The 23750-nt window shown below is 41.5% G+C and overlaps 1 long non-coding RNA gene across 1 annotated transcript in view; it reads right to left on the bottom strand.

The window, feature by feature from the left end:
- LOC130295032 (uncharacterized) overlaps positions 1-23750 on the bottom strand; it is a 100334-nt gene that overhangs the window by 50171 nt on the left and 26413 nt on the right. The window lies entirely within an intron of this gene.

The following is a 23750-nucleotide window of genomic DNA, read 5'->3' as shown; positions in this document are numbered from 1 at the left end:
GGGTCCCAGCGGAGGGACCGCCGTGATCAGACATCTTATCCCCTATCCTTTGGAAAGGGGATAAAATGTCTAGCAGCGGAGTACCCCTTTAAGGGTGTATTCACACACACAGATTTTCTGCTGCAGTTTTCAATGTAACCTAAATGACCGAACACAGCTTTAAATCTGCAGCTTCGAACCCTGCGCAGGATACTGTATGTGTGAATAGACCCTAAGGAGGATTCTTTGGTTAAATGTGTTTTTTTCCAATAGCTGTATAATAAAGAAAACATTTCTAAAATTATCTTTCCAAAATATATTTATTTTGGTCAAGAGTTCTAGAAATTCCATATAACTGTAGCTGCCATAGGGCGCTGGGATATTACCATAATATGGCTCCTATCATAGCTCCAAATGAGGGCATTATAATAAAGTGGTCCAGCAAAGCTATTCCGTGCATCATAAAAATCATATACATTGTCAGTTATAACTACACTTGACTATTGTATATGCAAATCTGATACTAAATACAGGGGAGGTAGATGATGCACCAAAATTAAGTCAACCCTTTGGAATTACCTGGATTTCTGCATTTATTACTAAAAAATGTGTTGCGATCATCTAAATTACTATTATAGACAAGCACAATCTAACTAATAAACATCTGTGCATGTCTTGTAGGGAGCGCACCAAGTAAACATCCACAGTACAGGGAGAAAAAGTAAGTGAACCCTTTTAGCAGCAATGACTTCTAAAAAAAAAAAAAAAAAAGTTTTCCGGTTAAAGTGCCCATCACCTAAGACTGAAGTCGGCCGAACCCGCTGCTACAGACTAATTCGACTGGCTGTCTAAGGCAGTGTTTCCCAACCAGGGTGCCTCCAAGTATTGCAAAACTACAACTCCCGGAATGCCCGGACAGCCTTTGGCTGTCCGGGCATTCTGGGAGTTGTAGTTTTGTAACACCTGGAGGCACCCTGGTTGGGAAACACTGGTCTAAGGTGTATGGCGGCCTCGTGATTCTCTGCCGACAGAAGAGAAGAGTTTGGCGTGTTGGACTTTCACCACCCAACCCTTTAGTTCTGGGAGGGATAAGCTGGTGCCAGTGCTGTCTGGCTGCGGCTTACCCCTCTCCATAGGGAAAACATGATAAAAACTATCATGTTTTACTCCAAAGCTCACTGTTATGCTTCCTTCACCATACTTTACTACCCAACACTAAAGCCTCACCCTAATTGTAATGTTTTGTTATTAAAAACATAGGCCCTGATTTACTAAGAGTGGAGTGTAGGTTTCTTTGTGGGTTTTAATTTTAATTCATTTTAATACATTTTTTCCATGGTATTTACTAAAGGTTTCCCTATATTTTTCACATTCCCTATATTTTGCTTTTTTTTTATTTATTATTATTTTTTTTTTAAACACATGCTCTGATCTGTAGGGTTTTTCTCAGCTGAAATCCACCACATTTTCTGTGGAAACCTTAGTAAATATGCAGTGTTTTGGTGAAAATGTTGAAAACACGCCCCTTTTCCCGACGGCCACGCCTCTTTTTTGGGTACTCTTAGTAAAATGGAGGGTTAGTCAGGATTTTTTAAATTCTGGCACAGAATCTGGTGCGCAACCCGACAAAAAATGTCAGGTTTACAATAGTAAATGAGGGCATTTGTACTAAATAAAAAAGAATCCAATTTTCTCCTAGTTGGTCTTGGGAGAACTTGAGATGGTCCGTAACAATAAGACATTTTTATTAGAAATAAATGCGGAAAAATTCAGGTAATCCCAAAGGGTTAATCGCCTTTTCTTGCAACAGCAGAATAAATAGGAAATCGTATGTTTACGGGCAGAAACTTTTATAACAGTTTACTGTATTTTCATTTCAAATGTCTTATTATATATTATGGTATATTACTATATATGATGTCAAATCAGTGCCGGTGTCGATGATGCATTTCATCTATTTATTGTCACTCTCTTCTGATATAACTTTTATGGATGTTCTGCCAGGAGTTGTCCGGCTCCACATGTTATTCGGTTGTATCATTTGTTCTTTGTGTTTTATTATATTTCCAAGCATGTATGTAGCCTCCAGTATTAAGACGTGTGAGAGGACAATAGTGACCTCAATGAGCCTTCGGTGCCCTACATTGTAAGTTTTAGAAATACCTCCAACAATAAAAGCCTTAAAGACTGTTTTAAGGTGTGTAAACAACTCTTTTAGGTTGCTCATTGTCCTTGTTTTCGGTTGGGTGTGTGAGGTGTTAACCTTTTTTTATTATCTTTTCTTTAAAACCCTTCATATTCTTAGGAGATTTATGGCTCCTTAAGTTCTGACCTTAACCCTCTAACCTTTTGATACCTGGATAAGCGTATTCCAGAAACCAATGTGAAGGGAACGTCTGACCATTAGACTGCCTTTAAGAGATTACTTTGTAAAGTTTGCTTTGGAGGGTTTTTTTTTGGGGGGGGTTCAAATAAACATATTCCTATATATTTTTTAGAATACTCAGTTGTTTTTTAGGAACAGACAGTTAATTAGACAGAGTCTGAGGACCATGGCCAGAGAAGGGCCACAAGCCCTAGGTCAATTAATCACAGGCCAGGGAATAAGTTAATGATAACTAGAAGAGGGGCCCCTGCAGGATGGGGGGATTGGGGTCCCGAGTCTACAGACGGAATTGAGCAGCGTTTGTGCGTGTACACTGTGGCCCCATTCTGACGGGAAACTGGTAACCACCTCTACTTCCTCCTCGGGGATATCCAGGCGCAGCCACATATAAAATCAACAGGATAATTCCCAAAAGTAAAAAAAACGACTAATTAATAAAAATTATCATCTCTTTCAAAGCGGGTCCAGCTTCTGTCACAGCAAGGTTTGTGTGTCAAAATACAAGGCAAAGAGAAGTAGGACCGGCACTGCATTTATCTGTGATTATGGAATCTCACTATGCGGGTTAGGTCAGTTACAGTTGCAATATGAGGTGCTCAGACGTAACAAAGTAATAAATGCAAGGAACAGAGAACAAAAGATGTCTGTAACTCACCGCTTCTTCTCAGTCTTCTTTAGGGTGCGTTCACACTACAGAATTCCCGCGGAATTCCACGGTGCGAACTTAACATTAGTGTGAATGGGTCTCCGCGAGACCCGTTCATACTGCGGAATTTGTCTGAAATTGTTCTGCGCAAAGAAAGAACATGTTCATTCTTTGCGCGGATTCCACGAGCACTGCATAGCCGTCAATGGTGACGAAGTACCTACGGTGGCTCGCGGAATTCAGTGAGCGGAGATTCCGTAGTGTGAACGCACCCTTATTGTAGAAAAATACTCACATAGACACAAATTGCGGGGAGGGACACACAACGGGGGGGAATGCAGAAGGCGACAGCAGCCGTTGTTTCGGACGAGTTACGTGCTTCGTTTGGGCTACGGCCAGACGAAGTACGTAACTCTTGCGAAACAACGGCTGCTGTCGCCTTCTGCATTCGCCACCCCCCCCCTGTTGTGTGTCCCTCCCCGCAATTTGTGTCTATGTGAGTATTTTTCTACAATAAAGAAGACTGAGAAGAAGCGGTGAGTTGCCGACATCTTTTGTTCTCCGTTCCTTTCCGTGTCAAAAACCATGTATTTATTTTTTGCCAAAGTTAATGCACCCGTATGTTATGTATAGGTCAGTGTTTCGCAAACGCGGTCCTCAAGCACCCCCAAAAGGTCATGTTTTCTGGATTCCCTTAGTCTTTCACAGGTGATATTATTATTATGTGAAAGACTATGGAAATCCTGAAAACATGACCTGTTGGGGGGACTTGGGGACCGTGTTTGGGAAACACTGCTATAGATGAAGAATGAAAATACCTCCTCACTTTTGGTGTTCAAGTTGTCACAGTTAGGTCTGATACATATTTGTTGGCTTGAAAAACATATGGCCACCAAGATAGTTAGTCCAATATAGATATCCTACTGTAACAGCCAATACATTGAACACCAAAGCCCTAACAATATGCAGCAAAAGCAGCAGTAATAAGCGCTGTATGATTTTGTAATGTTTTTAGGAGACCCATTTAAACCACCAGTCCATATGTCCTATATACATTGTTGTGGTCTTCAGTTGACCCTCATAGTGTAATAGGTCACTGGTAGGGTTTTTGGGGATGCACCATTAATTTTACAAAATATATACACGAGGATAATGAGTCTGGCAATTAAACGTACTACTGAGGTAGTCATAAAACTCCTTACAGCACACTTAACTATTCAGGTGCATCCATTATTTTGGAGACCTGCCTGTTATCATCCTTTTGTTGGGAAAAGCCTTATGACACTTGACCTCGTTCATTGGGTATCAGTTCTAGTAATCATTTACTGGCTGCACAATGGGAGACAAGCAACAAATCTCACATGCATTTCATTTTATCTCCTAGCACTTTATTACAGTTTTGTGTTTAACCATTAATAATCACTGCCTGATCCCATATTGCTGTTTATTTAGTAGCACATTGCCTCATGTCATATGTATGTTCCAAATTCATTAAACAACTTTCTGTCAAAAGATATGTTGATACATTTTCTAGAAATAAAATTTAGAAAGATGAATGCATAGATTGTGTCTGTTGTCTTTTTTCCATTTATATAGGGTCTGTACACATATTTATGGTTTCCAATGAAGATATACGATCTTTCAGCATATACCAGGTGCATGGGGCCCTAGAATAAGCCTATGTACCTGAAGCTGGATTTGTTAGTTCAGGTTTGTAAGAAAAAAAATAAAAATCAGACAAGCCATCAAGTTCAATCTATTACCCTACTCTATTGCATTATACTGGTGGAAAATGTAATTTCCAACTCAGAATAAACCCTAAAAAATGCCCCATAGACAAAAAATGCCCCACAAGTCTCACCCTAGGGTCATCAGCTGATACCAGCCTCAGCCTCATTCTCAACTAAAGTTAATGTAGCTTACATTTTTTTCAGTGTCAAGTGGCAATGCTATTGAAAACCCAAAAAAGATGAATGTGTTAAATATTATTGATTTTTGTGCTATCAATTTCTAGGGTGCTATACATGTACAATATACACTTTGCCTCAGTGCACAGCGCCCCGCTTGTCCTCAGTGCACAGGGCCCCGCTTGTCCTCAGTGCACAGGGCCCCGCTTGTCCTCAGTGCACAGGGCCCCGCTTGTCCTCAGTGCACAGGGCCCCGCTTGTCCTCAGTGCACAGGGCCCCGCTTGTCCTCAGTGCACAGGGCCCCGCTTGTCCACCGTGGACAGGGCCCCGCTTGTCCACCGTGGACAGGGCCCCACTTGTCCACCGTGGACAGAGCCCCGCTTGTCCTCTGCGCACAGAGCCCTGCTTGTCCTCAGTGCACAGAGCTCTGCTTGTCCTTAGTGTACAGAACCCTGCTTGTCCTTAGTGTACAGAGCCCCGCTTGTCCCAGTATACAGAGCCTTGCAGCCCTACAAAACATAACACCAAGACAAACACCCTATTTAAAAAAAAAAATATATAAAAAATAAAAAGCAAAAACTGCTTAAAAGTGAAAACCTAGCCGTAAGCCATGATCACCCAATCCGGCGATTCTGCTTCACCGTGCGCACAGCAGAATCCACTGAAATCCCGATTTTGGCCTCCACCAAGTGAATTGACTTGTCACTTCTTTTGTAGGAATCCATTTGGAAATGCATTGACGTGCATGGAGATGGTGCATTTCCAAATGGTCCTACCACTGGCAGAGCAAACAAACGTGCAGAGTGTCCGCACATTTTTGGCCATGTGAACATAGCCTTAGATGGCTTCCGTGATGCCAAACTTTTAGTGCAATGTTTGGTGAATGGATATTACATTTAACCTATTTCAGCACCTCTTTTCAACAAAGCCACTCTCAGTGTCAGGCAGATTGCAAAAGTATCTAAAATGCATAATAAATGAGGTGCAAAGAATTACGCCAGTTTGTTGTTGTTTTTTTTTATTTTATTTTTTTTAATTGCACTAGAACTCTGGTACATTTGCAATAGTAAATCTGCCCTGTTGACTGTAGTAACCAAGATAATAAAAGATCATTGCTGATGCCGTATTTCTATCTCACTACAATGTTTGTAATCACAGAAGTCTTTTCCGTGCGTAGAACGTTCCGTGGATCCTCTCGTTGGTGCACAAAGGTCACAGACTATCAGTTTGCTGTTTTGACTATTCGACTGCACGCTGAAAATTGTGTCGATAAATCAATGTGTACACAAGCGTTGTGTGCTGTCTGTGCATGTGTGTGTATCACTGAGTGTGCACAGGAACCCAAGAAGGGATTTGGAAATAGGACAATGAGGTTGAAATGTGCAAGCTCCAACTTAACAAAATGTTTAAAATATTTCAGCTTTTTACACCGTGCCAAAACAAACCGAGGCTTTTCTAAAGACGATGTATTATGTTCCTCTCTGGCACTGAATACCCTTCAAACATCTCAGGTATTTTTTCTAAACCTGCACAAGACACGTGTATTAGACATGACATTACAATCTGATGGGACCTACAAGTAGGGTTACCACCTTCCTTGCAAAAAAAGAAATAAAAAATATCGGCCATGCTAATTTACATAAATGAATTATATATGGGAAATGTTGTCCTATTCTGACCCCTTCGGCTGTCCGGGAATTCTAGGAGTTGTAGTTTTGCAACAGCTGGAGGCACACTGGTTGGAAAACACTGCCCTAGACAAAGAGGATGAAAATTTGCAGTATTGTCCATTTGGTTTCGTTCTGACCTCAGTGGCTCTCCAGTTTTTTTTTTGTTTTTTTTTGTGGATCTCTAACATCTCACAGAGGCTTGATAACCCCGTCTTTACTGTATAGAGGCGCTATGGGGGAGATTTATCCAAACCTGCGCAGAGGAAAAGTTGCTGAGGTGCCCATAGCAACCAATCAGATCACTGCTTTCATTTTTGAAAAGGCCTCTGGAAAATGAAAGAAGCGATCTGATTGGTTGCTATGGGCACCTCAGCAACTTCTCCTCTGCACAGGTTTGGATAAGTCTCCCCCAAGGGACAATGTAAAGTGACTGGTAAAGATTCTAATTTAACATGCCTTTTTCCTGTGTCATTTCAATGGTAAATATCACTTTTAAAGTCGTAGCACTACTTTTTCAGAGGTGCAGTATTTCACAACTTTATAAGAAAAGTAGGGGGAACTTTATAGTGCGAATGGTTTATTAACTAATGATATATGTTTGTCTTTGGGTACCATTCCCGCTTTAGTCACACAAATAGTGCAGCATGCCTTAGGGTGTGTTCCCACATGGCGTATACGCAGCATAATTCACGCTGCGCAAAATTTACGGCAGCAGCGGGAAATACGCTGTGTGTTCCTTGCTCACTATACACAGGGCTTTCCGGCGGCAGCTCTATGTGTGCAGCAAGTTTTGGAGGCGGAGCTGCGCGTCACAGTCACGCCAGCACACGGCCCCGCCTCTAAAACTCACTACACGCATAGGTCTGCCACTGGAAAGCCTTGTGTGTATAGTGAGCAAGGAATACGCAGCGTATTTCCCACTGCTGCTGAAAATATTGCGCAGCGTGAAATACACTGCGTATACGCCATGTGGGAACACACCCTTACTGATCTTTATGTTCATAGTGCAGCATGCCTTACTGATCTTTATATCCATCATGCCTTACTGATCTTTATGTTCATAACGCAGCATGCATTGCTAATTTTGATGTCAATAGTACCACATGCTTTACTAATCTTTATGCCAAAAGTGACGCATGCATTACTGATCTTGATGCCAATAGTGCAGCATGTATCACTCACCTTTGTCAATAGTGGAGCATTCATGCTTAATTGTTATTAGCATTGACAGCAAAAACAATGATGCATGCTGCACTATTGGCATAAAGATCGGTGATGCATGCTGCACTATTGGCATAAAGATCCGTGATGCATGCTGCACTATTGGCATAAAGATCCGTGATGCATGCTGCACTATTGGCATAAAGATCCATGATGCATGCTGCACTAATGAGACCAAAAACAATGATGCCTCACTTATCTTGATGTCAGTAGTGCAGCATGCATTACACTTACACATACAATTGTCCTCCCCCAATTCCAGTGCAGTGCTTTTGTGATGTCCCAGTACAGGATATCATCCTTCAGTCCTATCAGCTTGAGTCCCTGCACGTCCCCAGGGCTCACCTGCAGTGTACCCCTTTAATCTGTATAATTGTATATTATGTGTAAAGGACCTTTGACATGGTCACATGCTTATTAGTCAAATGATAATAGTTGTCACATGTTAAAGTCACATGTTAGTCACATGTTTTGTTGCCCAGAGAGCACCAGGTGACCAGATGACCCGCAGCTAGCCTATGGGCCTTGCTAAGCCCCCCTTTATAAGAGGGGGAGGTACTACAATCTCTCTCTTTCTACACACTTTCTGCTGAGGTCAAGTTTAGTCCAGACGTCTCACAGCCAGTGTCCAGCACATCTGGAGGCCTCAAGCCTAAATTACAGCCACAAGTCAGTAAGTTAAGTCATCTATGTCTGCTGTCACTATCTTCAGTCAAGTCAAGTCTATTATATAGTCAGCGTGGCTGTGCTAAAGTCTTTCAAAGTCACTGCAAGTCCCAGCAAGCTGCGAGGTCCCCAGTGTTACTGGTCATCTCTCTGGGATCCTGGCCTAGCTGTAAAAACTGTTACCATCTGTCTACCTTAGTATAGCTACCGCTAACCCTAACCTGGCCTTGGACTCTTCTTTGCCCTGCCTAACTAGGACTAGCCGTGCTACAGTTTGGGTGGTTCTCGGTAAAACCACTCCCTGGCATCACAAACATTTAGGGGTTAACACCATCTGCCCCTACACCTCACATCTCCCCCTCGTGGCACACCACACTTTACTGACAGTCGATACAATCTGCATTATTGACAAGAAGATAGGTGATGCATTATTGTTTTTGTTGTCAATAGAGCAGCATTCATCACCGATCTTTATGTCAGTAGAGCAGCATGTATCACAAATCGTGATGTGTGTAGTGCAGCATGCATTACTATTCATGATCCAAGTATGGAGCAGACTACTTTCACAGGCCTGTGCTCCTATATTACAGGTTCCTGACTAATGAAACAATTAAGCAGACTGTACTAGTGAGGCATACCGGTGTTGTCAGTGAGGTACAATGTCCTCCCCCAGTGCAGTGTTAGTAAGCTGTACTGAGCATCCACATCTAAAAGAGACAGGTATTTTGCAGCTAATACTTGTCATACACATCAGACATGTTGGCCAAACACCGATTTCTGCAGAACTAATGGATTTTGGCAGAACCGGCTACCAAAAGGTGTCCAACAGTGGCTCCTCCCATTGACTAAGCCATGCGTGCATGTATAAGGGGGAGGGGGAGATAAGAAGGTAAGATGGCTGTTGGCCAAAGGAGCATTCATCCAACATCTTATGTCAATGGCCAGCTTTAGGTTCTGGTAAAAAAAAATTCAACACCCCCTATGGATATCATATGACTGTCAGCTGTAGGCTTTATTCATATACATTTTTTTTGCCCATTTTTTTTGGCTGTAAGACTCCCAAAAGAAAGGAAAAAGACTAAAAAAAAAAACTGCCTAAAATCTTATGTGTTTTGAGGCTTAAATGAGGTTCAAAAAGGGATTGGAAAAAAAAAAGTGTGAACATTACAGTTAAGTCAAATGTCCGACTCTATTTTAAGCACAACCCACAATAGTATTTCTATTATGTTAAAACGTTTAGGCAAGGTAAATGGTTCTAGAAAAGTAGTCGGTAGTAATATAGAAGCAGTCCACTTTACAGTGCTTCTATATTATAAACACCCAAAAAAGAACGTCAGCAGCGTATAAACACAAGAGCAGAATGAGTCCCCGAGCTGACCCGCAGCCTCGCTGAACACGTTGTCTCTGTACAATGTCCCACAGGGCAAGGTTAGTGCAGACATGTCACTGGCCCCAGTAACACCAAGGCCGCTCAATGATTCACAATGCAAACAGCTAATGGAGGACTGACCATTCCTGAGAAAAGCTTCAGCATCCACTGACCATTACATTGGATATATTTATTTAGATTTTCTTACAGGGCTTCCTGTCACTTTGTCGTAATGGTAAATGGAGCACATAGACCTGATCTGTATGTAAAGTCATATTGAACATTGTGTTCCTTGAATTGCACTTCCTATGGCCAACTATCCCCCCTGACACCCCATTAATAATGTACATTCAGCCGAGGTTAATATGTAGATCAATTCTAATGAAGGCAGGAAAGTCACTGGAAAGAATATAAGCAGCATTACAGATATCTGGGGAAAGTTCTTAATAGGCAATCTTATCCATGGAGGAGGGCCTTGGAGGGTGTCTAGGACAGTGGTTCTCAACCTTTTTCGCAACTGTACCCCCCCCCCCCCAAAGGGTGAAAGTATGTCCGCGGGTACCCCTCGCACGGAACCCGCGGACAAAATAAGTCATAAAATTACTTACTTATTTTCATAATGGCGTGTGCTTACCTTTATACTAATGCGATCCTTAATCCCCTTGGGCCATTATTCCCCCCTCCCTCTGATCCCCGTTTGCAATAATTCCCCCCCCTCCATCTTAATCCCCTTGTGCCATTAGTATCTGATATGGCAAAATGGGATCAGAGAGAGGGGGGAATAATGGAACAAGGGCAATAAGATAGAGCCGGGGGGGGGGGGGGGGGGGAGATAATGGCAAAAGGGGATCAGGGGGAGGGGGGGATAATGGCACAAGGGGATTAAGATGGCCCTTGTGCCATTATTCCCCCCTCCCTCTGATCCCCTTTTGCCACTATCAGATAATGGCAAAATGGGATCAGGGGAGGGATAATGGCAAAAAGGGATCCGAGGGAGGGGGGAATAATAATTCCCCCCTCCATCTTAATCCCCCGTGCCATTATTCCCCCCCTTCGCTCTGATCCCCTTTTGCCATTATCCCTCCCCCCCCCTCCATCTTAATGCCGTTTCTTTTTTTTAACATTACCCGCCTTGCTCGGGTAAACAGTACATCCCGTTCCCTGAGTCCCATTCGGCGGGTCAAACTGACGGGTGACGTCCTACTGCGCTGTGCGGCACCTCCGGGCAACGTCAGGGGACATGTCTGCCTGGCAACCACGCAGCTCCTATAAAGTAGCTGCGGCACTTTACAGAGAGCTGCCGTGACCATTCCCCACTCTGCGCTGACAAATACTGGCCAATGCATGGCCGGTATTTGACAGCGCATCGGCGTACCCCCGCACAACCAGTGGCGTACCCCTAGGAGGTACAACCAGTGGCATATCACCGTAACCCCTGGTATAGGAGACCCCTTTTACACCACGTATTGTCAGCAGGAATTTCATATACAGTATATGATCAGCTTAAGCTTGTTCACAGGCAGCTCCTAGCAGAAGGGTCACTGCAGCGGCATGTAATGATACTGCTGCAGTGAAGATTCAATGTACCATTGTCTTTGGGCCAGGCAGGTTGTGTGTTGGCTGCAGTTTCTGCTAGGGGTTCTGGTCCTCACCATCACGCCTCCCCCCAATACCAGATCACCCATCTTTCACTTTCTTTCTAGAAGATATGTGGGCTAGAACCAAGGGTATACGTAGCATAGTAGCTGACGTTGCGGCTGCTATGGGGCCTTGGAGAGAATGGGCCCCTATCTTAGTTGGCCCCATTTCTTTTTCTATTGGTAAGAAACTATGGAGAGCTCCTCTCTCCATGGAATTGCATTGTAAGCAACTAACGGAGAGGGGCATTAACCAATGGATAATGGAAAGAAAGAGGAAATAAACACCAGACCTTTCTGTCATGGGGGGCATAAATCATATGTCATGCCAGGCCCATTTTGATTTTTGCAATGAGGTTCCCTTTCTTCTATGTGTGACACCGGCTAAGATTTTTATTTTTTTGCTTATATTGTGCTACCTATAGAGAAATGCCAAATACAATTCACAACTGTTCAGCTTACCCAGCAGCCCCATAGTCACACAGGGGCCACACTAATAGGAATATAGTCTTGTCCCACACAGCTATGGTAAAACCTTCACACCTTTGTTTACATGCACAAGAACCATAGTACAGCCATAAATGGATGGCATGGATGTGTTTAAAGCAGTCATCAGACTGATGACTATGAGCAGGTGACTGCCTGAAACACAATAATGCCTTTCATTTATATCTGTGAAATGGTTCTTATGTATCGAAATAAAGGTTAGAAGATTTTACTATGGAAAACAAGCTCTAATATTTTGGTCAATAGACAGAGGCTTCTGGGTCCTGATGCAAAATTTGCCAATAAAAATACTGGTTTCTTATGGGGCAGATGTGCTTTGGGGCAGCCTTGGGAACCAGGACCCCGGAGCGACTGCTACCTCTGCACCATTTATAGCTAAGCTCGTCATTAGGTGTTTCCCTTCTCTTCAATCCATGGATCGATGTCAAAGGAAGTGTGTCCCTAGTAACAGAGATACAAAGACAGAACACAGGAAATAGAGGTGGAGCTTTACTATTACTATGTGCAGGAGAATGGGAGAAAGTCTGGGGTGTGTATATGCAAGCCTCTCTTATGTGAGCCTCTTTTTATCCTCCAGAGGAGCCTCACTATCCTTGAATAGGTAAAAAAAAGGCTTTTACTCTTTTTTTCAGCAGCAGTTTAGTGCTAAGTTTAACCCCTTCCTTGCTGTTTCTTTCATTTCTGCTTTTACTACTATAGATAGCCAGTGCATCAATAACCCCTTCTATCACAACACACGCCATCTATAATAGTGTACTGTAAATCATCCCCCAACACAGCACACCGTGTTCAGTCCTGGCACTTTCATCAGCACTATGTCAAGGTATAGCAGAGATGAGTTGGTGCTGCTTTGTGATGGGCCAAAGAAGTAAGGGAAAGGAAGTCCCCGGATGTGTACTGCTGCAGACAGCTAAGCCCTGGTCCCACCCCCTGAAATATAGAAAATATGAGAAATAACGGTGCACTGTGTAGAAAACTCTGAGACTCAATAACAGCATTAAAATCACCTCGTCACCAGGCTTATGTTAAAAAGAAAAGGAAAATATATAAAAAATATCTTTTTTTTAAAAGAAAGACAGGTGTGCTCGAAGTTAAATAACACGTCACTTGCAGCACAATTTTCAGTCATACATTTACGTTCAGTATATTTTATGCTATTGTCCCTTTATCTAATGAGGAATAAAAGGGAATCATTGGGGGTTTAACATGTCCACTCCTTAAATTTTTCAATACATCCTTCTACAGTCCTGGAGCGGACATTAATAAGGACGTGTATTCACATCCACTTAAATCTTTTTTCTTTAGAAGTTTTTAATATTAGATGAAGAATCGAAACGTGACTTTATACAGAATGTATAATTATTGATATTGAAAGGAAAATAAAATTTATAAAAATAAATAAATGGATATGTATTCATATGAACATGTGAACATCATATGACGGTGTAGAATGCACAATGTACATATGCATATAGTGGGGTTCACTATGATCTCTACCATGCATTGCTACAAATACATCACTAGAAACACCATTACTATACTATGGGCCATTGTTCTCTAAGCTGAGATTCTCAGCTGTTGCAAAACTACAACTCCCATCATGCCCTGACAGCCTGCGGCTGTCAGGGCATGATGGGAGTTGTAGTTTTGCAACAGTCCAGTTGGGGAACAATGCTATTGGCCATTTAGATATATCATTACTAGAATGTGGGTTATAGGATACGTATTATACATATCATTACAATCGATCGCATGGGAAACCACAAGAATTATTGAAATAAGGAAACCGGACTTGTGTTAAAGCTGGAAAGTATTTCATGTGTGTAATGCAGCCAGTAAATTAGCCTATTCTGTAATCCATCATTCCCTATTGTACAGACTACTGCTGGACATTAGGGATCACAGTGGCCGGTAATGAGTAGGCTCGGTTTCATCTTGTACCTCCTGCAGCTTTCGCTGTAATACAGACTTGTCCCATTCAATAGGCTGTAGGGCCAGGCAGGAGCTCTGGTTAGAGTAGAGATTACCAAAGTCGCCTGCTTGTCAAATCCATCCCCCCAAGTCAATGCCCCCAAACACAAAACAACCTGGGTGTCCTGCTCTGGAAAATCCACTGCTGAATCCCAGTACTAAATCGTAGCCGGCTAATCCCACTTCTGCCTCCCCAACATATTGTTCCATCTGTTCCCCCCAGGATAAAAAGGGCCGGCTGCTAATATATGTGAGAGTGGAATGGCCGAGCCCGAGAGAGGATACAAGGGAGCGCGAGGTCCCAAGAGGCTGACAAATAAACACGTTTTTACAAATGGATTCCTGCAGTTAGGCCTAGGCCTCGGAGATACTGTTAAATAAATTAGCACTTCTAAAGGAGGGACCTCTGTGATCTCCAGACCTCATGTATATCAACCGCTATCGGCCGCAAGCTCAATTACACTTTCCCGCTCATTAATTTACCCATAAAAGAGTCTTCAATGGGGCTGAACCGTGGAAGTCACCGAGGTGGTTTTAACAAGTCAATGAGTAAACTGCTGGTTCTGGAGAGAGGCCATTAGGATTCTTTGTATAAGGAACGGAATAAAATCACTAAATAATTACAAGAAAACGCAATAAGTTTCTGTCATACTGAATCTCACTAGACACTACGGCGGCCTCATTATGGTGAGATGATGCAGTATTACTTCATTGTGGGTTATGACATTTGGGTTTATTATATCATTTTTCTTGTTATTTGTGACTTGAATGCACCAGTTTGATAAATTTATTCTTATTAATAGGAAAATATATTCTCATTTATAGAAATAGGAAAATATATAAAGCAAAAGGACTTAGGGGGAAGACTATCTTCATGTTGTTTTTTTTTTCCTCCAAAAAAACAGATTGCACCGGTGTTAAATTTTGTCAGAGTTTTAGTCAACAACACTTTTTCAGAAGTTACGACGACTAAAACTGCAAAATCTTTTGACAATTTAGACGAACTAGGCTAAATTGTTAAATAGAAATCAGAACTAATTATAAAAATCCAGGTGCAATCCACACCACATAAAAAACACAGCACTTCTACTGCCTTTTTCTCCTAGCCTTCTTATCTGTCAGTTGGTAGTAAATGTTTTCTGCTCCCCCCGAGTTATGGTGGCAGCGGCTTGTAGTCTGGGACTGCCCCCCCCCCCTCAGTTCTTATTGAGGTACCCCCATTTGCTTGTCTGTTCTCACTGGCTTCCCAGCTAGCTTAACGGTTCATCTTTGGTTTCCCATTGCCCATGCAAAAGTGTTCATCGAATAGTTGTTCACGGGATAGCTGAAGTTAATGTTAACCACTGCGATACCTATGTGCCTATCGAGATTGTCACCGTTTTGCCTTGTCGTCCCCCAGTCTTCTTGGGGGTAGCACCTGACCACATGCCCTTTTTTGACTATGTAAGGCACTGTTTTATATATTTACTTGTTTATCTGTAAAACTAAATAAAGACATACTTTGGGGGAAAAATACACAGCACATTAGGCCTAACGTGTTTCGATCTCACGACCTTATTCATAGACAAAAAGTAAGTAATAATGCATAATAGATTGATTGATATTTACTTCAGGAGCATAGAACAAGTTTTGTTTTAGCATTTTTTTATTTTATTTGCATTACACTTAAATTAAACCCATTAAATTGTATTGAACTAAGTCTGTTGTAGATTTATTTCACCAAAATCTTATGACATTTGATTAAAACTAAACCAATTCAAATGACAAAAATAGGACCAAAACTAAAAGGTCACTTTGGTCAAAAGACTGAAACTGAATCGAAATCAGTTTTCAAAATAAACACTGCGGTGTTCGCCAGACACCGGCAGCGCCCAACAGATCCCATCAAATTCAACTGGGTATGTCAGGTTTTCAGCACAGACATTTTCTCAGACAAAAGTACTGCAACTTGTCTGGCACTTTTGCCAGAATCTGTGATTCTCAGTATCTCAGATAAAGATGTTAACCTGGTTCAGGGTGTGCAGGGAGTGTTATGGAGGTAAACTGGGCGTGTTATGGTCTTAAAAGGGTCATATGCTTCTCATAAGCCTTGATAGGGCAGGTTTCACTAGTAGACACAAGTTCTGCACATCAGCTCTGGAGCACTATTGGCCAAATTAAAAATATTCTAGAAATACCCCATGGGTGACAGTAGCTCTAATTTGTTAAATTCCCACAATCCTCTACAGAATGAGGATGGGTCTAGCCGGTACGTCACCCAGCGTGACACCTACATTTATTGGTAGAAGAGCCATTCAGTGTAATGGTCCAAGCATAGTGGACTGGTGACTACGAACAGGACAGTGTAACACCTATTGGGGTTTATTTACTAACGTGATCCCAACTCTTTTTTTGTCGGGTTTTGCACCCAAATTGTGTCGCACGTTGCAACACAATTGCGTCGCAAAAAAAACACGGGGAGAAAGTGGGTGTGGCCCCGACAAAAGGGGTGTGGCCCCAACATATTTACTAAGGTTTCCACAGAAAATGTGGTGGATTTGAGCTGGGAAAAACAGACAGATCAGAACAGTTTTTAAAAAAAGCAAAAAGTAGGGAAAAGTGCGAATTTTGTGGGGAAACCTTAGTAAATACATGTCAGAAATCAAAACCCACAAAGAAAACTACACCCCACTATTAGTAAATAAACCCCAATGTCTCTTCTGGTGGCACTGCCGGGAAACCAAACAAACACTTATTATTAGGTTTTCCCATAGAATACAGCCGATTGCTGGGGGTCTAAGTAGGGATTGTCCATAGCGTACCTGAGGGCCTATGGACAGAAGGGGCCAATGGTCAGTTGAAGTACTCCTTTAAAAGGGGCATTTTGGGGTAAATTTTTTCAACTATGCCCAGACAGGTCATAACACACTTATTGTACTTTCTTCACTACCCACCACTGCTGCCGTTCCCATGGAGCTTTTCCAGGATCAGAGTCTGCATGTACAGTTGCGCCCTCAATCAATGAGTGACCACAGCGGCGTCCTACCTTATTCACTGATTGGCTGAACAGACAGCTGCACATGCAGACCGCGACCCCGGAAACGCACATGCAAAGGGACTAGGAGCTACATAAGAACGGCGGTGCTGGAGTCACCTCTTCACACCATTAAGTTACTAGAGGTTGGCCAATAATGTATACTTATACTGGTATATTGTGGTCGGTCCTTGCTAGTCTATCACTAGGACTTTACAGATTCATTACAATATATTCCCCTTATTGCTACAATGCCCCAAGACTTCAGGATAAAATATATAGGAATTGCCCTTTTACAGACAACTACATGTAATAATAAAGTAAAACCACATGAAGCATAAAACTATAAACACTTTGACTCTGCGTGGCGGGATATTCGTGCATTCAGCCATTAGACTGGGATTTCCTATAAGCGCGCCCCTTGCTCAGAGTTATTGGGAGTTCCCCTAGAGTCTAACGAGTGGCGCCCCCCACAGTCGGCCTCTGTCATGTTGTCATTAATGAGTCATTAGTAATTATTAGGTAAAGGATGTGTGATCCTGCTGCCTGCACAAGGAATGGCTGCCAGTGATTTCATGCTACATTTGATAGAGAGGTAACATAGGCCGTTCTTGGCGTGGAAATCCCCGTATTGTGTCCGAATGCTTTTCTATGCATCAAAGGGAGTAGGAAACGTATTAACCCCTTTTTAAACCAAATGGCTGGGGAGCTGAATACAAAACCCCCTGTTCTGTACTTTAATTAAAGTCGTGTTTCTGCAGCCGGGCAGAAAAGGGCTATTGGAGGGAGTTGCTATAACAACACCAAATCTTTCAGGCCTTTTCTTGTTAATCCACTCCTCCTGTCTGCCTTGTCACTGATACTCGGCACAATGCTCTCTCTCTCCCGGGCTGATTCCCATTATCTGGCACTTGCTGTATGATTATAGTCTGCTCTATAGTTATGTCTTTGTTTATCTTGCAGGGTTTTCATCCTTGCATTGTGCCGCTCTCCTCCAGAATGAAAGGGCCCATAGAGACGGAATACGCAATCCCTGCACCATGGACCAGTAGAGGGGTCACCCACCACAACCTACAGCTGGATCTACTGTAGACGACATCTATTTTGCATTATATTATGTATTTTATGCATTGTATTTTAGCTTTCTGTATATTTTATAGCAATAGCTAGATGAGAGATAGATAAGAAGAAAAAAAATTGCAAAAAAGTACAGTACAATGCACGTGAATTGGATTCTACTCCACCATTGAATTTTTCAGCTGTGGATTAGAGGATGTCCTCCAAATTGGATCATCCTTATTATAGTGCATCCAAAAATGAAGATTTCTAGAAAGCAAAATGTGAACAGGATTCACACTTTATCCTTGGAAACAAGTGCAGTTTTGATGCAATTTTTGATGCAATTTTTGATTGGCAAAGCAAAACAACAAAAACCACATGCCCCAACTGTCCCCACTTTTGGCCCCCGCAAAAATACGATTAGTACAAAAATAATAATTAGATATTATTTAAACCTTAAGAATTTTTTTTTTTTTAAATCCCAAAATGTTAACATTGTTTTAAATGGTTTTAAAACTTAAAAGGAGAACTTCGATATAGGAAAATTATTGTCCATACTGCCGGCAGTAAAAAAAAAAATATACAGGTACATAACTTCCTTCCCTCCCCCGGTGCCTCCGATAACTGTCTCCGGTCTCAGCCGCGATCCTGACGGTGGTCGGCGAGTACCTGTTTATTTTTTTTACTGCCGGCAGTATGGACAATAATTTTCCTATTCCGGAGTTCTCCTTTAAGGTTGTTGTAAATTTTCATTTCAAAAAGTAGTTATAAGGGTCTATTCAAAAGTCTATGGGCCTCAAATTAAAGCCCATAGACTTTTTATAGGATGCCGCGCACTCCCATTCACACGGCAGAATTTCCGCTTACGGAATTTTGCCTCAAATTAAAGCCCATAGACTTCTTTGGGATTCCGCACTACCATTCACACGTTTGAATTTCCGCACGCGGAAATTCAAAAGTGTGAATGGGAGTGCAGAATCCCATAGAAGTCTATGGGATTTAATTTGAGGTGGAATTCCACAAGCGGAAATTCTGCCGTGTGAATAGACCCTTAGGGTGTAATCACACACAGAGTTTATTTGGAAAAAGTCACTGCAGTTTTCAATTACATTTTTTAGCGTAAGCCAGGTGTGGTTTCAAAATAAATAGGAAATGTTTTTTCTTTTTTCTTTTTTTTGGGGCTGGATCCACTTTAGCGCAAAAACTGCACAATCATTAAAAAAAAAAAAAAGTGTGCAATTTCAGATTATATATCTCGCAATAAAATGTCCAGACATCTTAAAGGTCCCTTTACATGGGCTGATTACTGGAAAAAGACCATGTCTAGGAACATCCATTCCTCATAATTGGCCCTTGTAAGGGCTCGTTCACACTGCAGACATTCCGCCAGCAGTATTCCGCTTGGGCAGAGTGCCATTGTTTTTAATGGGATTCTGCTGCACATCTTGCTGCAAAATTTGCAGTTTTACGGAATTCAGCAGAATTTCTGTGTGCTCAAAGCACAGAATCCTGCCAAAATTCAAAGCCCCGTTGACTTCAGATGGGATTCTGTCCGGTATTCTGTTCAATGTTTTTTCAGAAAGCAGATTTTCCACAGCTTAAATTCAGCCGTGCGAATAGGACTGTGGAATTCCCATTCAATTCATTTGTGTGGAATTTCCAAGCAGAATTTTCTGGTGGATTTCCGCACAGAATTTCTGTTGAGTGAACATGGCCTTAGGGTTTTATGGCAATGTCTGCATGACATAAGACCATAATATTGCACCGCAGCCTCACAACTAATTAAATGGAAAGAGTTTCTCCTTTTTTTTTTAATATTCTTATAGCTTCTTTAATATAATTTTATAACAATAAAGTTCATATTATTAACAAATAACCAAATAGAAAAGATATTCCTACGGCACTGCGAGTAATTGGAACACCGGTCTCTGGATTAAGAAAGTGCTTTGCAGGTGTGATGATGGTTGTGCTCAGGTATCAAAAAAGATGCAAGGTACATTTGTATGTGTGGTAATCTGCCTTGGGGTGTTGTGTAGATGGGGTGTTGCTGTGTTGGTATATGAGGGGTTAATTCAACCCTTGTCACTCGTAACGCCAGGGTGAGGGTTAATACGCTGAGGTAAATCTTCGGGCTATCGCCACCCTTCCCAGAAACAATAGGTGCGTGAATAAATGACTGAATGTCCACAGCAAAGATGAACTTGAACTTGCGTGAAACTTTACTTAGGTATTTGTGGTACATCCAATAACAGCAACAGTCTTATTAACAAAGTCCCTATTCAGCACGGCAGTGATTGACAGATGCTGAGGACCATCGAGTTATCCAGAAATTATTAGAATTAGGGTTTCTTGCAGAGATCCGCTGGATTTATGGAGTATTTAGGTCCAGTGATCTTGCGGAGTTAACAGGGATTGAAGTAACTCACAGTTTTTGAGAGATGGCCGCGGCTGCAAGGCTTAGGCCCTAGCAAGTGCTTATGACAGCTGCGCAGATCCGTCCTCATCAGCAGCGCAGGAACAAGAGAGCGATTAATGGCCGCCGCTCCCTTATATGGGCAGGAGAAGGGCCGTTTTGGATTGGTCCAATGTCAGCTGTCACTCACCGTTACATTGCATGGTGGGTGATCACCTGACTACCTCCAAAGGTCCTTAACTACAAAACCATAGAGTTCTGGAACGCAGCACGTGACCCGCAGGTCCTGCGACACTACAACAAGGTAAATATACATTACATACATATATACACTTAGAATTTGAATAATTTTAACTACTAAAGGGGTGACTAGGGGCTAACTATAGATGAGGACCCCACCGATACCTAGGGACTCTGACTTTGGGGACCTCACCACAAGCTAACTGATGCAATCCGGTACCGGGACACCACATATGAAGAAAAGAAAAACCGGCCACTTACCATATTCGTCTTCTTGCTTTATTGCATAAAATACTCACTTAAGAACATAGGGGAGAGGGAAGGAGCAGGGGGAACAAGCGGCAACAAGCTCCGTTTCGCACTAAATGAAGTGCTTCTTCTGGCCGGAACCAAAGCTCCTTCCCTCTCCCCTATGTTCTTATGTGAGTATTTTATGCAATAAAGCAAGAAGACGAATATGGTGAGTGGACGGTTTTTCCTTTCTTTTCTTCATACAAATGTAATTAACAAATAAGTTACTAGCAAATAATTTCTTTAAAAATCACACAATGTGATTTTATGGATTTTTTTTCTCATTATGTCTCTCATAGTTGAGGTATACATATGATGAATATTACAGGCCTCTCATCTTTTTAAGTGGGAGAACGTGCACAATTGGTGGCTGACTTTTTTGCCCCACTGTATGTGCAGACAGTCATCAGAGGACAAAGCTGTGCATTGCTATATGCCCATGTGAGCTAATATGAACTTTATTACATATCTATCTATATACATACCACATGTAATGAGCCACCGTACTTATTGATTGTATGTCATATATATTCAAGCATGCACTGTTTATTATTAAATAACTGAACTCCAATCATTACTTTTTGTTAATAAATAATGAGTGATGTCAGGAAAGGGTGTGTTATGAACTGTTAACACTCATTTTGGTTTATTCATAATTAAAAAAAAAAATTTTTATAAGACCTCATTTCTTTGTTTCATCACAAGGGAAGAAATATCTAAGCATGAAATTCAAGTGATGTTTAAAAAGGGTACTCCACGGCTAGACATCTTATCCCCTATCCAAAGGATAGGGGGGATTAGATGTCTGATCATGGAAGTCCCACTGCTGGGGCCCCCCCATGATCTCCTGCAGCACCCATCGTTCTAAACAAATGGCGGGTTCTTGCGGCAGTGGTCGTGACGTCATGGTCACGCCACCTCCATTCATGTCTATGGGAGAGGGCGTGTTGACAGACACGCCCCCTCCCATAGATATGAAGGGGGCGTGGTGGGATGTAACGAGGGGGTGTGGCCGTGACATCATGATTACGGCCTCCGGCTGAGCGCACCGGAGCACTCCTTTAAGTTGTTCATAGTATAACCTCCTGTTCACATAGTGACGTCCACATTCTATACTTTTTTAGGTTATAAATACGTATGAATAAAATTTAAATCAAAAGTGATGAATGGACACACATCATCTAAAGAACAAAAAGGGGGAGATTTATCAGTATGTGTTTAGCTAGTACTACACATGTTCTTAAAAGGGGTACTCCGCTGGAAAACCTTTTTTTTTTTTTTTTTAAATCAACTGGTGCAAGAAAGTCAAACAGATCATTTACAAATTATTTCTATTTAAAAATCTTAATGCTTCCAGTACTTATCAGCTGCTATTTGCTCCACAGGAAGTTCTTTTCTTTTTGGATTTCCTTTCTGTCTGACCACAGTGCTCTCTGCTGACACCTCTGTCCATTTTAAGAACTGTCCAGAGTAGGAGAAAATCCCCATAGCAAACCTCTCCTGCTCTGGACAGTTTCTAAAATGTATTAAAAAATCACATAAGGACAAAAAGTCGCACAACTATCAATGCGACAATTTTGCCCCTTTTGTACACCTGGAAAGAAGTGTAATTTGTAATTTGTAAATTAAAACATTGAAATCTATGTCTATAAAATATTTATAGGATGACAGAATGTTAAAGAGTTACTCAATTTAAAATATTTTGGTAAATTTTGAGACAGACTAGTACATTTATTCTGCATGACAACTAGAGTTTTTACTTTAGGTCTTTATCAACTCAAAGTCAAACTAAAGGAAAAAAAAAATACAAAAACATTAAAACTAAAACTAATAACAATTCTAAAATAATGTTATAATTTATATTGAATACCTTTACTACAATTAATATAATACTTATTCATGTCTCTATTATTTAAAAACAAATTTACTTTATTCTGACTGATGTAGGATACAGGATGTGTTGTGCAGTTTCCTCTTCATGTCAATATGTAATCTTATGATGTGAATAATCAAATATTACTATTTGATACACATAGAAATATAACCATGTGATGATCTGTCACCTTGTATATACTGTAGATGCCCTTTAGGCTAGGGCCATGTGGCAATTTTTTTCCTATGACACAAAACTGTAAAGTCATCCTGCTACATTGGAACTTTGCAAAATTACAATCTTACGCTGTATGGCTACTTGTCACCGAGTAGCGCAAATCTAAAACGGAAAATAACGATATATTAGGAGATGGTTTGAGCCATGTCGATTGACCAGATAGTATATGAGGAGTACCAGGAGAGCCACATTATTACCACCCACTGGCCCTTTTAACCAGTTGTCCAGAACTAATAGGGCATACTGGACACAAGGAGGAGAGGTCTAAATGGTACCTACACTTTATCCTACCATCCCATTACCCTTTAAAACTAAGAAGAGCATCCTGATAAGAGGACTACTGAGGGTTATAGAAGTGGTCTTAGTGACAGTGTTATGTGGACTATGCATAGAACTATTTATGAAAGTATTATAGTATTATGGCCATTGTTTGGTGATATTGCTTTAAATTCCACTTCACCCTGACAGATGTAAAAATGGCATAATAGCTATGATTTATGTTAATGCCATCCATAACAGGAGCATATGACATGGATCAAATTGCTCAGCCATCCTATCATGAGGCAAGATAAGTATCTCGCCTCATGCAGCCCATTACAGGATCCCTGAGAAACTGCATGTTCCATGGACTGGCTGTAAGTCATACTGTCTTCTGTTACATACA

Source organism: Hyla sarda, chromosome 11 (assembly GCF_029499605.1).
Source record: "Hyla sarda isolate aHylSar1 chromosome 11, aHylSar1.hap1, whole genome shotgun sequence".
Lineage (NCBI taxonomy): Eukaryota > Metazoa > Chordata > Amphibia > Anura > Hylidae > Hyla > Hyla sarda.
Note: the sequence above shows the minus strand (reverse complement) of the source record. Positions and strands in the feature narration are given on the sequence as shown.